Source organism: Octopus bimaculoides, chromosome 5, assembly GCF_046866305.1.
Source record: "Octopus bimaculoides isolate indiv1 chromosome 5, ASM4686630v1, whole genome shotgun sequence".
NCBI lineage: Eukaryota > Metazoa > Mollusca > Cephalopoda > Octopoda > Octopodidae > Octopus > Octopus bimaculoides.
This window is the reverse complement of record NC_142932.1, coordinates 105,893,580-105,908,422: the sequence shown is the minus strand read 5'-3', so window position 1 is coordinate 105,908,422 and position 14,843 is coordinate 105,893,580. Positions and strand designations below refer to the sequence as shown.

Sequence of the window (14,843 nt, the reverse complement as noted above, 5' to 3'; positions counted from 1 at the left end):
GCAAGGTCTGAAATTATGGGTAATGGGGCTAGTCGATCACATAGACCTCATTACTGGTAATATTTTATCGATTTCGAAAGAATGAAAAGCAAAGTTGAACTCTGCGGAATTTGGTCTCAGAACGTAAACCTCAGGATGGCATCCCTGCTAAATAAATTAGCATGTCATACCTTTTGAATAATAATAATAATAATAATATTAATAATAATGATAATAATAATAATAATAATAATAATAATAATAATAATAATAATAATAATAATAATAATAATAATAATAATAATAATAATAATATTAATAATAATAATAATAATGATAATAATAATAATAATAATAATAATAATAATAATAATAATAATAATAATGGGGGTTAGTCGATCGATTACTACGAAACCAGCACTACGCCTATATATATATATATATATATATATATATATATATATATATATATATATATATATATATATATATATATATATATATATATATATATATATATATATATATATATATATATATATATATATATATATATATATATATATATATATATATATATATATATATATATATATATATATATATATATATATATATATATATATATATATATATATATATATATATATATATATATATATATATATATAGGCGTAGGAGTGGCTGTGTGGTAAGTAGCATGCTTACGATCCACATGGTTCCGGGTTCAGTCCCACTGCGTGGCACCTTGGGCAAGTGTCTTCTACTATAGCCTCGGGCCGACAAAAGCCTTGTGAGTGGATTTGGTAGACGAAACTGAAAGAAGCCCGTCGTATATATCTATATATATATATATATATGTATGTATGTATGTATGTATGTATGTGTCTGTGTTTGTCCCCCCAACATCGCTTGACAACCAATACTAGTGTGTATACGTCCCCGTAACTTAGCGGTTCGACAAAAGAGACCGATAGAATAAGTACTAGGCTTACAAAAAATAAGTCCTGGGGTCGATTAGCTCGACTAAAAAGGCGGTGCTCCAGCATGGCCACAGTCAAATGACTGAAACAAGTAAAAGAGTAAAAGAGTATATATATATATATATATATAAAGCAAATAATTAACAAAGATGTCCAAGTACTGTATATCAGGGTATGTCCTTGTTACTTATTTGCTTTTTATTCACCTAACTTCGAGTTGTGTGGACACTATCGGACTAAATTCGTGCCTCAAAGTAAGTACCTAATTCAACTCAATCCTAATTATTTCTTATATATATATGTAGGCGTGTGTGTGTGTGTGTTTAAAGCACATGAAAGAGAGCTGTTTTTCCTTACCTGTTACTTGTCTCTTTTCACCAAATCACATGAGACTGTTTGGAAGAAAGAAATATTTCTATTTAGAATATAAACAATATGAATAACATAAACAGCATTATACTATACTTACCCCAGTCAGCTCATAATGCTTTACTAAATAAACTGTCAGTTATGAATTTTAGACATAGTGCTCGTTACATAAGACTGTAATACATAAATTATATGCTGATGGAGATGAGTAGTCTAGTGGATAGCGTGTTGGACTCAAGATTGTAGGGTCGTGGGTTCGATTCCTGGACCGAATGGCGCGTTATGACCGGGAGCAAAACACTATCACTTCAGTTGTTTCAGTCTACTCAACTGAAATTGAGTACCGGCTGGCTGTTGGCGGAGCTCACTCTCTCTCCAGCTGTGAGGTTATTCCCGATGGGAAATCCGACAGAGTGTCGCATCTGCGTATGATTACTAAGCTGCTTAAAATTATTAGCGGAAGCATGGTGCTATCTATTGAATCATACTCGATTGCGAGCGACGGCTAAGCGCACCTAAGAGTATCCCTGGTAGAGCACTCTTATGCGCCCTTAACCATCACACGCAGGAAGTTTGAGAGTTCTATTTCAAAAGTTCTTTTCGCAAGGATGAGGTTCTGGGTGCGATTCCACTGTGCACCATTTCGAGCGAGTTGACCAATTCCATTTGAGTGGAAGTTACTTGACGGAAACTGTGCAGAGGTCTTCAAACATGCGTGAGCACGCTTGCACACGCACGCGCGCGCACATACACACACACACACACACACACACACACACACACACACATACACACACACACACACACACACACACAGAGGCGTGCGTGTGAATCTTCCACCGATATTACATTGGCGAAGGATGTAAATCTTGACGCGAAAAGTGACGAACTGCCATTCTTCGAAAGAATCCCTTCTAGATATTTATTCTGCACCGAGTTATGACCGCTTCCTTGTCACTAGAATAACTTACTTGGAAATGCAGTGAACCCATAATAATGCTATTATTGACCAATCATATGACAAAATAAACAGAAAATGTATGTATATATCCTAATATTTGACTTTTCTCAATAGTCAGTCAGAAATCGGTCCGATTCGGAGGTAACGGAATTTTAAAAAATTTCTGTTAGCTTGCTTTCCTCGTTTTAATACGCTGTGTATTTAGTGAAAAATATTGTATGTGGTTAGACGATCTAAAGTATATTTTTGAGCACGTTGGGATAGAAAACTTTTTTTTCTTTTACTGTTATTTATAATTGTTTATAATTTTTAATTTCACCTTAAATGGTATTTTAATATGCTGGTCACTGATAAAATTAAAATTTTTCTTTTGAAATATTTTATCCTTATATTAGAATTGTGTATATATATATATATATATATATATATATATATATATACACACACATACATACATATATATTCATATATATATGTGTGTGCACGTAAGTATGTATGTATACATGTATAAGTATAATATACTTACTAATGGTTATAGTATTGCATGCACGGTCGCTAGATCGCGGGTTCGGTTCCCGGACCGAACCGCGCGTTGTGTTCTTGAAGAATACAATTTAACGTTGTTCTGCGATCACTTAGACACTTGAGGTGTGGCAACGTTGATTTGACGGAGGGAAGGACCTAATGAACTGCACATATATTTGATCCCTATAAATAAATCATTTGTGCTGGCTGTGTGAATATACCAACTATACTCAACTTGCCGAATCGGTAATCAATGTTTATTTGAGTACGACAGACTCTAACAATTTCTGGACTTACATTATTTCTCTCTTCATAACATGTATACCGATTTTCCACAGTGTTCCCTCCTCTCTTCCGTAACCATTCCATTTAACTCTCTATATCTTTCTTTAGCTTTCTTTATCTTTAACCATTCCTCACACATTTATTAATCACAGTTCACCAGCAATCAAGACGTTGCATTCAAATACCCATTGATTCTAAATGAATCATTGAATAGGCTGCTATCCTGTTAGACGACAGAGTCCTCTTGCATGTGCTGCGTCGAATACATAACTAAGACATTCTTAAATGATTTATAAATACATAGTACGCCTCGCTGTTGTATGAGAAACTCAGCATAACAGAATCATGTTTTGTTAACTTGTTTATAACGTACCACAAGGATCTATAGTGCCGATTAGCTTCGGATCAAGCATACGAAAATCAAATTTCCTTCCTTGTGGAGCCTTTCAAGAGCCTGTTTTAGTTCCATTTACTGCATTCAACTCTATAAAGAGTGTGACCCTATCAACGCAAACCGTAAAGTTGGATTTCTGAGAACGCTATTTAAGACTGCTTTTTTACGAAACATTTCATGTAAATACTTTTGCTCGGGAAAATTGCATATTTTCCGAATGCAGGAATTACGAAATGTGTCCATTTATTTCCTGTCCACTTCATTACAATTAACTACGCCATATTGTACTACCGGCCGCTTGTGTCGACGACGAACCATTAGAAACCTACAACACTTTCCTCTTTTTCTATGCGCGCTCACGCATGCTCACATTTACCTAAATCCATACATACACATGCAGACATAGAAACAGAAATACAAATAAACATATACAATTGCAAATAGAGACAAACACGCTCAACACTAATGAGTGTTTCTATTGATGTCAGGGCAGATATATCATCCATTAGGATTTTGTTTTGCGTTATCGATCCATCTATTGACCTGCAAACTAACAAAGACTAAAGAGATTTTTCCGCTCTAAATCGATAAAATTCGTTTATTAGACAATATAATATTTGTTTAATTTGTTGTGTGACAAATTATATAGCTACTCGGCACACAATTCAAATATTCGATCCCGGGGCGTGACATGTGCCAAAAGGAAGACAACAGATTGAAGAAGGAAAAACAAACACTAGATTGCTATAACTCTATGTGATTAAAGATAATTACTATAGGATAACAATTGCGCACTATGTGATTACCTTTGGTGTTTGTTGTCAGTGTTTATTTGTTGTTCATATTTGAACGCATGGTTGTTCGCGCCTTAGTGGAGAACAACGAGGAAATGCACCATCTGGTAAATCATATTATGTTAGGAGTAACAAAATGTGAGAAATGATACTGTATCAGGAATGAAACTATATATAAAAAAAATAACACTATGTGTTGAATAATATGTGAAATACACATCAGCAATATTGTATTCCACGCAGAAACTGTAGGACCTATTTAAAGATATGCAAGCTTATAACATTCCAAGTACATATACAAAAATTATATCAAATAAATACCGATGAAAATGTACGAGATCCCTGATGTCTCGTACATTTTCATCGGTATTCTGTTTCTTGATAAAGTACCACGATCAAATCCCGCAACGAAACATCATTCAATTATTCTGTCTTTTGATGAAGAGCGTACACCAGAAAGATTGAGCAGTATCTTGTTTTTTACCTTATGGTGTAATGAAATCTGTTTGCATAGTTATTTTTGCTTCTGAGATCGTTTGGTTTATATCCCAAGTACAATGAGGTAATTGTTGTTTCCAGGTTAGTCCTCTCTGAAGTTATATTAATATATCACTAAAATTTCTGTTTTGTAGAACCCTATACATATCTGTATTCGTATGTCTGGGAATATGTGTTTAGATGTATACAAAGAAGAAAAGAAAAATAAATATAACTAAAGAAATGTGGTATACATATAATCGGAGCTTTAAGACAGCAGGACCTTCTTTTAATAAAGAATTGAACCTACTACGGGAAAGAATAGACAAAATCACTAAACAATCCAGAAAATACGTACGATTCATTGTAAGCAAAGAAAATCACTCACTTGCGCACACGGACACACGACAATAAAGGTAAACAATCTGTCTCACTCAGTCGCACACACACACAAAAGGCACGTACACACATATGCATGCATTCGCTGCACGCTCGTTCACACTACCCATACGTTGAGTGATTAAAGCAAAGGGTTGTGCATTTTAGTTTTAAATTTGCAATTTCAGACATTGTATGATTCCGGAAAGGAAGTGGTTAGAAAAATAAAAAGGGGAGTGCCAACAAAACAACAAGATAGCATATCGTCGTCGTCGTCGTCATTATCATCTTCATCACCACCTCCGTCAATGCATGCAAAAATTGCTGTCAAATTGAAATCCAAGAAGAAGAATTGGCTTAAGTATGTTAGCATTCAACAAGCAGGGACCTCTTCGTGACGAGAAGCAGTCGACAAGCATGGAGAAAGAAAGAGGAATGATAGTTAATTGGCTTTATTTGGATATCTTTTGAGATCCAAGGTAAATACAATTGAATAGCAACAGAAGGGAGAGGGTGGGGAGAGAGAAGAGAGGGGGGAATGACAACGAAAAATGCGAAAAGAGAAAATGTAGAGTGAGCGGGAAAATAAAACGAATTGAAAATGAAAGTGAAAGTAAAACTTTATAAGTCAGTGATGCGAGTATGAGTGGAAGTAAACAGGTAACGGGCGATCAACTGGTGCTTCTAGCTTAAAAATAAAACCAGTATAAATATAAACTGAGGGAAAATGTCTCTTTAAAAAGGGGAATTAAACCAGAAGAAGAAAGCAGGCAAAATTATTTGAGCGGAAGTCTTGACCTATACATGGCATTTAATGTTAAAAGATTTTAAAGAAAGATAGAAAATGATGGCTAATGTGTGTGCGGTTAGAGATTGAGAAACTGACCTACGTGCGTGTGTGAATGCTTGCAAACTTGTCCGCATATATGTGTGCGCATGTGTAGTATGTGCATGTGTATTATGACGCAAGTTTATGTGCATGAAAGCGTATGCATCAAGATGTATTTACGTATGTGAAGAATGATCAATAGATATTGAAAGAGCGGGAATTATATAGAGGGGTAATTATGAATATTAAATATTTATAACCACTCCTTTATAAAATATGGATAAGTAGGTATGTAAAGAAGGCTTATTATAAATATTATAGGTGGCCAATTATGAATATTATAATCTATAATCAGCCTTCTGTAAATATAGATATGCAGGCAGTGTATAGAGGGCTGATTATGAATATTAAATACATGACAAAAAGCAATAAGCCAGGAGTTTTGCATTCTAAATACAAAAAGCAGAGCCTCACATATGTAATATGGTGACTTAAATGATTTCGGTCAATAAGAAAAATCTCTAAGTAATTCGCAGATAAAAAAAAAAAATAGAAGTCTTTTTCTCTTTGGGTGTTTAAAGACTATTTTAAATTGTTTATATCGTATAAAGATTTAGACCAATTGATTTTATTGGAGTTATCAGCGATATATGTTGTTATTTCAAAAATTTAAACCCTTCCAACAGTGTTCTTTTTCGAAATGTAGGATAGTATCTGTTCAACGAAGTTTTTGTAACTCACCGTATTACACTTTCATATTCCAGTTAACGGTACGATGAGACATACAACAATCACTCACATACCACAATGATCATCATGAAAACGGCCACCAACAATACTACTACCATCACCACGATCACCACCACTGTCTTCGTTCACATTGCCACCGCCGCCGGCTCAGTTCCATCGACGACCAGATAGCATTAGACTCTAATAGAATTGGCTGAATTGAGTGATTTTGAAGGAGATCAATGACTCTTTATGGAGACCGGAAGTATTTCTTATCCTCAAAATGTCAGCGTCTTTATCAGAATGTTGTTTGGAGATGAAGCACTCTTAACTAAATTCCTAATACAAATATAGCAACCTTTCATGTTTTTTCTGGGTTTTTTTTCTTTATAAAGAAAATGGTTTGACTGAAATATCCAAATTGTTATGACTTTGTGATGTTAACTTATCCGTATGCGTGAATGTATATATACATACATACAAACATACATGCATATATATATATATATATATATATATATATATATATATATATATATACATGTGTGTGTATGTATATATATATATATTTATGTATATATACACATATATATATACATTTATATATATAATGTATGTATGTACGTACGCACGTGTGTATGAATGTATGTATGTATTTTCGATCCTCTTTATATTTTCATGATCCGTGTATTATATTTTATTGCTCGGAAGATATGCCATACTAATATCGTATATTGCTAGATGTTCAATGTTCATTGACAGGGTTACTTAGTGACATGTATACTAATAAATAAACTTACATGACTGCACATTGCCAGATCAAGCGAATATTTCAAAAGGTTAAGTATCAAGTTCCTGATTACGACTGAACGTAAAATTCGCAATATGACATTTGACAGGCTATTCCAATTCTCGTGCACGATCTACTTTCACTATTCCAACGAACGGCTGTATAATACTGAATACGTCGCATTCTCGTATGTTTGCGCTCTTTTCCCAACACGAATTTATAAATTCAATTTAGCCCCATTTCTCTCTCTCAATGTCTCTCCTTTTCCTTCTCAGCATAAGATTATTCAGCTTAAGATTATTCGAGTGCTCTCCCTTGAATGTTGTTATTCTTATTTTTGCTCCATTGATTTCTTTGCTTTAGATCAACATCCCGGAGGATATTCGGGTTTCATATGAAATACTTTCAAAGACTTGATACAGTCTTGAATAGAATAACTTTCCTACGTTCCCGTGAAGGCAACCTGAACAGATTTTCAGCTAAGCATTTCCCTGCGAGGTTATTTTTCTATCTGTCTTTATGAATAAAATAACAATAACGAAAGATAAGTGGTTTTCATTTAGATTCCTTCTTATTTTATTATTGTCTGTTTGTCTTATTTATTGAATTTGTTTTGTGTAAGGCGATCGTTTGCTAAATCATTTAAAACACTCTATTCTGGCCTCGAGCCAATTCAAACTTTGTACGTAACATTTAATCGATCGACAGTTATTTGATGGTGTATCTGATAAACGAACATTTCCCAATAAACGAATATTAACGTGTTCTTCATAGAGACACTGAGATATTTCGAAATAATGATTCTTTCTTAGTGCTTACATTTTTATTTTAATGTTGTCGTCCTGATATCGTATCTATATTCTTGAAATGAGTTAGCATAACTGTAGTTTGTGAGCTTTTTCACCGTACTTCCAACGCGGTTTCGAACTTTAAAGTCTTTGGTTATTTGCTCATATTTAATTCCAGCATATTATATATACATATTTCAATGATCCAACATCTCATTTCTTCAATATATCAGCAAATATTAAGCCTTCTCTCTCAATCCATCCATCCATCCATCCATCCATTCATCCATCCATCCACCGATCCATATATACATGTACATACGTACGCACGTATACACACACCCACACACACACACACAAAAATACACACACACGCACACACACACAAATACACACACACGCACACACACACACGCACAAATCCTATTGTATATTTATAATTAAATATTATTAGGACTTGTGTATAAATTGTTGAAATATTTTGTGTATTTTGGACGTAAAACCAATGAAAAGTTACCGTGGACTCCCTATTTACTATACTGCATCCATAGACCCCTCAAATCATATATAGATACCCAGGGTCAACAGATACCGTGTTTTATAAGGCTAAATAACTGTTTTTTAATTTCTATTTTAATGTGAGTACATTTTTATGAACACACCTCAAAGCGTCGAGTGAGATGTTATTTTATTTTAGAAATTAAGGAAATCTTGAACGCTGGAGAATATCTGTGAAAACAGCTTAGAAGATCGGGCAAAAATACTCTTATGAGGCTGGGGTGGAAGTGGTCAACAACTTGCTACTTTGTACCGCTCAAATCGAACTATGTACCGCTCAAATTCTGGTTTAGCGTTCCGTACTTTTAAGCTAAACGAACCTCAGAAACAGAAACTGTATTTTTGAACGTTAATTAATAATCCTTTCGAATGGAAGTACAAGGTTTCAAATTTGAGGCTAGGGATTAAGTTGATTACATCGACCTCAGTAACTGGTACTTATATAAACAACTCCGAAAGGATGAAAGACAAAGTCGACCTCGGCGGATTTTTAACTCAGATCGTGAAGACGGACGAAATACAGAGCATTTTGTCCGGCATGCTGACGGTTCTTCTAGCACGCAGCCCTTGAATGTTAACTAATAACACTAAATAATAGCTCACAGCTGGAATGTGAGAGGTACAGAGTTTGGTTTTCTGTAGCGGCTTCCTGGCTACATTTTTCCGTCTTATAAGGGTATAATCATTCGATCTTCTAAGCTACTTTCATTATATATATATATATATATATATATATATATATATATATATATATATATATATATATATATATATATATATATATATACAAGGAAAAATAAGTAAATGAAGATAAATTTGATAATTGATAAACATCAATTATTATTTATTGATTTCAAAAAGACAATATCTCATCTAACAGCTGTTTCTGTTTGCGCTACTTTGGGCATATAAATACCCCTAGACGGTTTTTATAACCTCTTATTGAACTCACCCATATATATATATATATATATATATATATATATATATATATATATATATATATATATATATATATATATATATATATATATATATATATATTACAATGCTCTACCCTTTAGCTGCCGGTAAATTTTTTTTCTCTGAAAATGATTTTATCCTTATATATATACTGTTCAGTATTTACGCGTTGAATAAAATCTATCTTTCTACAATACTTGTTCTACAATACATCTCGACGCTTCAAAAACAAACTTGTTTGTTTACATAGGACGATATCTATCTATCTATCTATCTACCTATCTATCTATATGTGTGTGTGTATGTGTGTGTGCGTGTGTGCGTGTGTGTATATACATATTTATATATATATATATACATATATATATATAATTATATTCTTTTATTCTTTTACTTGTTTCAGTCATTTGACAGCGGCCATGCTGGAGCACAGCCTTGAATTTTTAGTCGAACGAATCGACTCCAGTACTTATAATTTTTGTTAAGCTTGTTACTTATTCTATCAGACTCTTTTGCTGAACCGTTATGTTACAAGGAGGGGAACACGCCAAAACCGGTTGTCGAGCGGTGAAGGGAGGACAAACTCAGACACAAAGATACACACAAACACACACATACGCACACACGCACGAACACACACACACACACACGCACACACACACACACACACACACACACATATACGTGATGGGCTTCTTTCAGTTTCCTTCTACCAAATCCATTCACAAGGCTTCGATTAGCCCGAGACTATAGTAGAAGACATATTGCCAAGGTGCAACGCAGTGGGACTGAACCCGGATCCATATGGTTGGGAAGCAAACTTCTTACCAGTATCTCTATATTTATCTATATATCTAAATATGCATGTATATTGCACAAGTGTCGGTGTTGCAACACGGAACTGCGCTTCGCTCTGATAGCTATTTGAAACGTAGAAAACTTGGTTATATCAAAGTTCTGTGTATTTGCCATAGACTCATAAGTATACCGGTAGAGAAAAGGAAACGCTAAGGCGTCGGCCAATAGGTTGGATCTCCAGAGGACTTAACCAGCTGCGGTTATGTATACATCAGTAATTTAAAAAGCATTGTCTTTTACTTGTCGCCATTACACCTCGTAGCTGCACCTCTAGAAACTGTTGTCTCCTATCAACTCAATACTTACTGCTAATACACGCTCTTAAGAATAACTAAACGCTGCACAGAAACACACACATGCACACATCACAAGCATATAAACACGTTCGTACATGTATCTGATTTAAAACGCGAGTAGAGTATTTGTATTCTTCACAAATAGATACTTTTCTTTTATTTTCGTTTCATCGATTTGAAATTGTAGTCGGTGTCTTTTGCCAAGGATTTGACAAGGAACCGCTTATTCTGTAACCAGCATTATTCTGTTTTCCTTTCTTTCCATCTTCTTCTTTTCTTTTTTTTTAATTCTTTATTCTCCGCAGACAATATCCGACCACGACATCAATTTATTTCTACCGCTAACCCTTCACATCATCCAAAGCACTCAACAACTTCCTGTCTTCCTGTGAATTCTTCCTTGGCAGTCCTATCATTACAATACTCACCTGCTGAGTACAGTATCGAGCCAACCGAGTGGTTGGTCTGCGATGCCGGAAGTAGCAACTGAAATAACAGGAAATAGAGCTAATAGCTCTGCATTGGAACAACGGTGTATAAGCATGTGTGGATTCTTGTTTGTCTGTATACGCGCCTGACAATGCACGATTGTACATACATGAGTGCGCTTGCGTGAGCGCGTGCAGCTTCTCTGTGTATGTGTATGGGTGCATGTCTGTGTGTGAGGTGGGAATATGTGTGTGGAAGAGTGAGACCCGTGTCAACAATGGAGTATAGGAAGTCCGGGGTAAGGATGTTAGGAAAACTGAAGTGTGCGAGGAGGATACATTGGGAAATTAATAAACAGTCGAACAGCGAAATGATGGCGGTGGAGGAAGAATAAAAAGCCCCACACATATATGCACAGATAAATTACTGAGCGGTAATACATGTGGAAGATGAATAACATAAATACACACGTTTTTATATACATGTATATATACATACATATGTATGTATATATATATATATATATATATATATATATATATATATATATATATATATATATATATATATATATGTATGAATGTATGTATGTATGTATGTATTTAGATATGCACATACACTTGGCACGTACACAAATATCAATCTATGTTAATATATATTTCTCTCTTTCTATAAATGAATCAATAAGTCTATCTATCTATCTATCTATCTATCTATCTATCTATCTATCTATCTATCTATGTTAAAGTGGTTACGAATATGATATGTATGTGTGTGTGTGTGTGTGTGTGTGTGTGTGTGTGTGCGCGCGCGCGTGCACGCGCGTGTTAATCGAAGTGTAAAATATTATAATACCCATTGCGGCCGATCTTAGCGATCGTTTTCGCACTCAGGTTTCATCGAAGTTTTATGTAACTGTCCGATTATGCAACCTTGCGCTCTTCAGATATGGCAGTTATGGAATGACATATGGCGACTGCTTTCTATTGTTGGGGGTGAAATGGTATGTTGAACCATTAAGGCGAAACCTATCGGTAAGATGGGCCGTAATGGATATATAATATTGTACACTTCGTTTAATATACTCACTGTACTAACAAATATACGAGTGCATTTTTCTCATTTGTGGTTTCTTAGACGGCTCTTTCTGTCTCTCTCTTTCTTACTCTCTCTACATACACGCATACACACACGTGCACGCGCTTACATATAGCCGTCTAAGAATCCTGCGCGCGCACACTCGCCTCATCGCACACAGACAGAACGACAACAAATAGAAAAAAATTACCCAGAACAGCTGGGAGGATGAAAACTTAATCGTATAAAGTTCAAGGTACTGGCTTGATAAGGTGGACCAATTTATTAATATTCCATCATTAATTATGAAAACTTTAATTCATTAATATTGCATCATTAATTATGAAAAAAGTAATTTTGTAAATCCATAACAAAAGTAATACGAGAAGCAAAGATAGCGTGAAAAACGTCCAAATTTTCATTCATTAAAATGTATTTGAATTAAAGCACGATATATTTAATTGTTATAGTGATTGAGTTGTGGTCTTGATCTTCAGAAGTGTGGTGATAACTACGCTTAAATTGTGGCCTTGTTCGAGCTTCTTAGCAAATCATAGTCTCACCAATACTAAACAGACCTTATAAGGTTTACAGAAATATTGTATTTTTATGAATGAACACATGCAGAAAATCAGGAATTAATCTCATAGCTAACTACATTATACACCATATATGTGGGAGTATGAGCGTGCACACAGAAACACATACATGCACAGACAGACAGACAGACACACATACACACATACACAGAAACAAACACACACACATACACACATACAAATGGAGATGCGTAGCTTAGTGGTTAGGGTACTGGAATCATGATCGTAAGATTGTGGTTTCAATTCCTGAACCTGGGAGATGCCAAAACACTTCCTTTCATGCTACTCCAGTCCATTTAGCTGGCAAAAATGAGTAATCCTGCGACGGACCGGAGTCCCGTCGGGGTGGGTAATTTATACGTCACTGAAACCAGGAAACCGGTCCTTATGCGTCGGCATGATTCCAGAAAGTAAAACACACATACACACACACACACACACACACACACACACACACACACACACACACACACACACACACACACACACACACCAAGTTGTATTTCATGAGGGTTGTTATACTGAAAATAAAGACACGCACAGGTACTATTTCACCCCTTTTATTATTCTTAGTCAGTTCGTTAACATTTTACTAATCGATAGCTTGATTAATCTTTCGCTCAATTAATCAATCAGCTATATTTGTCAATGCCCTTTCGTCGGCATTGCAGCCTCATCAAAGACACGTCCTCTTTGCTCCAAGTCTTTTCGCCTCTGTCTGCCTGTTTCACTTTAAGAATCTTGCTAATCAAATCCAAAACGTGATTACTTGGTCATCTCACTTCTGCCTGTCACTATGTACTAATCACGGACATTCAGAGATTAGTACTCGCCTTGTACAAGCGTTTATTACTATAATCCAATGGCTTACAAATACCCCTTTATGGTGACCTCATTTGTCGTTCCATCTACAGAAAGTCCAATGGTAAATGAAAGAGTAGCGACGTATGCAGACCTAACTATTTGGAAGCGCGCAATAGGTTATAACTTTTTTTGTCACCTGTGCTTCAAACCATGCAGATCTGCATCGGGATTGAATAGTCATCAGAGAGGTCATGGCCGGAAAGTCAGAAATGTCATAGACAACGAGGAAACATAAGGAGTGGCAGTCAATTGTGAAGATGGAGCTATCACCAAGTATGTACGTGCGTGCTGTGTTTATGTGTGTGTGTGATGTGTGTACATAAATGTATGAATATATTCATTAAAGACACAAAATTGGAAGATATAAAGAAAGACTGAGTGTTTAGTGGATGGGAATGTGTATTGAAAAGATTGCTCTTTAGAAGAAAGAAGCGATAGCAAAACTCAGTTTACCATTTAATATTTAGAAATAATATTTGTTATTAATATATGAAGATATTAATATTTTGAAGAAAAAAAGCATTGTGAAATTCATGAATGAGAATTAAAGAGAGAGAAGGGAAGAGGAAGAGAGAGAGGGAGAAAGAGAAAGAAAGGGGAGAGCAAGCGAGAGAGAGACAGCGAGGGAGTATGAGAGAGAATGATAGGGAAAAGAAAAGAATGGATGAGAGATATACAAAGATATGCGAGAGGTGAGAAAGAAAATAATAATGAGAAAGCAAAGCGGTACAAAATAATAGAAGAGAGAGCAAGCGGGATATGAAGAGAAAATGAAGTATAACCAGATCTGACCTGAAACGTTGAGTGCAAATTGTATAAGCGGAAACAAAGAGATGTGGTGCAAGTGTGTCCATATGTATGTGAGAGGGGATATATATATATATATATATATATATATATATATATATATATATATAT

The 14,843-nt window shown here is 34.9% G+C and overlaps 1 protein-coding gene across 7 annotated transcripts in view; it reads right to left on the bottom strand.

Annotated features, from left to right (window-relative positions):
• LOC106867711 (choline O-acetyltransferase) overlaps nucleotides 1-14,843 on the bottom strand; it is a 643,259-nt gene that overhangs the window by 494,487 nt on the left and 133,929 nt on the right. For 5 of the 7 annotated variants that reach the window (XM_089352873.1, XM_089352872.1, XM_089352870.1 and 2 more), the window contains one exon: nucleotides 1,320-1,354. The exons of the other annotated variants lie outside the window; for them this stretch is intronic. The gene's annotated coding sequence lies outside the window, so the exon portion shown is untranslated. The remainder of the gene's footprint in view (nucleotides 1-1,319; nucleotides 1,355-14,843) is intronic. 7 annotated transcript variants of the gene reach the window in all.